This window comes from Myotis myotis, unplaced genomic scaffold, assembly GCF_014108235.1.
Source record: "Myotis myotis isolate mMyoMyo1 unplaced genomic scaffold, mMyoMyo1.p scaffold_m19_p_2, whole genome shotgun sequence".
Lineage (NCBI taxonomy): Eukaryota > Metazoa > Chordata > Mammalia > Chiroptera > Vespertilionidae > Myotis > Myotis myotis.
In genome coordinates this window covers 125,552,934-125,554,742 of record NW_023416324.1, presented here as the reverse complement: position 1 = coordinate 125,554,742, position 1,809 = coordinate 125,552,934, and the positions used below count along the sequence as shown (strand labels likewise).

The following is a 1,809-nucleotide window of genomic DNA, read 5'->3' as shown; positions in this document are numbered from 1 at the left end:
GTCTGTACTCAGATATGTCTTCTTATATAAAAACAAAGATTTTGAATGCTGCATATAGCTGCAGGGACTTAAGACTTTTTAAAATAAATTTAATTGGTAACCACAGCTATGAAGCTATATAGGGAGTATCATTAAGGAGAATCCTTAGTGCCCTAACCGGTTTGGCTCAGTGGATAGAGCATCGGCCTGCAGACTCAAGGAGAATCCTTCATGAACATTTCATTTTTAATTCATTTTCGATGAAATAAAAGCTTTTAAGAGTTTCCATTTCAGCAGCACATATACTAAAATTGAAATGATACAGAGAAGATTAGCATGGCACCTGCACAAGGATGGCGTGCAAATTTGTGAAGCATTCCAGATTAAAAAACAAAAAAGTTTATAACAGCAATCAGTCATAAAAAAGTAAATATATATCAATTTTGTATTATATATGCCACCATTATATAATCTTCTAATTATTTTATATCAAAATACATTTGGGTCATTTTTTTTCAATAAATTTAAAATGTGGGTGTTATTTTTATAAATTTAATATAAAATTTGGCTGAACTTCAGAATTTCTATATAAGTGAGCTTTGGTTTTAAATAAACATGGGTGTTCATTTTGTACATAATAAACTTTTTATTGTTGAAATAATGTCAGAATGATTTCAAAATAATAATTGAAAGATGTGTCTTAGGATGATAACTTAACAAGTTGTTTGGTCTAGTGCAAAAGACATTTAAAAGAAGTCAAGTGACCCATGAATTAGTTTTTTCTCCTACCGATGGCATATGAATAAGTCATTTAGTCCCCTTTGTTTCTCCACTTATAAAATAAAAGCAGTTATCCATGATAATTAGAGATCTTAGAAAGAACACTACGGGAGTCCTAAAATGTAATTACATAGACTTTCAGGTGTAACACAGGAGGCTTTTAGCAGAGATATTGATGATTTTGTATAATGAATCTATTTTTAATTTTGGATGATTATAACTATCAAATGTATCATTCAAAAAACCTTATGAAAAAACTTTATAATTTAAATATAGAAACAATAGTTACTACCATGAAAAATTTAGATGCCATTTATTATTATGGTGGTTGTTATTATTATTATTATTTAATTTTTATTGTTGAAAGTATTACATATGTCTCCTTTTTTTTTCCCCATCGACCCCTGCTAGCCTGCCCCGCTCCCCACCCTTGGCCTTCATGACACTATTGTCTGTGTCCATGGGTTATCTATATTAATAAAAGGTAATATGATAATTAGATCAGAAGTCCTTCTGGACATCATTCAGGATGTCCTTCTGGATGAAGCCAGGGCTGGAGCAAAGCCTGGGTCCCAGGTGCCTGCTGCTGTACTAGCCAGCCATGAGCCCAGCTTCTGGCTGAGTGGTGCTCCCCCTGCAGGCAGGCAGTAAGGAGCAAGGGGTCATAGACTGCTAGAGCCCAGGGCTGCGAGAGAGATGTCTGAGTGCTGGCTTAGACCCGATCCACAGGGATCGGGCCTAAGCTGGCAAGCGGACATCCCCCAAGGGGTGCCAGACTGTGAGAGGGCGCAGACCAAGCTGAGGGACCCTCCCCCCCTAGTGCATGAATCTCATGCACCGGGCCTCTAGTGCATATATATGCGTACAAGTTCTTTGGTTGATGACTTCCTAGCCCCCTCACCCACTCTCACCTTCCCTCTGAGATTCAACAGTTTAATCCATGCTTCTATGACTCCAGTTCTATTTTGTTCATCAATTTATCTTATTCATTACATTCCACATATAAGTGAGATCTTGTGGCACTTGTGTTTCTCTGACTGGCTTATTTTA

The 1,809-nt window shown here is 36.7% G+C and overlaps 1 non-coding gene across 1 annotated transcript; it reads left to right on the top strand.

Annotated features, from left to right (window-relative positions):
- The first annotated feature begins 258 nt into the window (after nucleotides 1-258).
- LOC118677854 lies at nucleotides 259-367 on the top strand. The gene has a single exon (XR_004974578.1). It is a non-coding gene; the product is annotated as a U6 spliceosomal RNA (small nuclear RNA).
- Nucleotides 368-1,809: the final 1,442 nt, after the last annotated feature.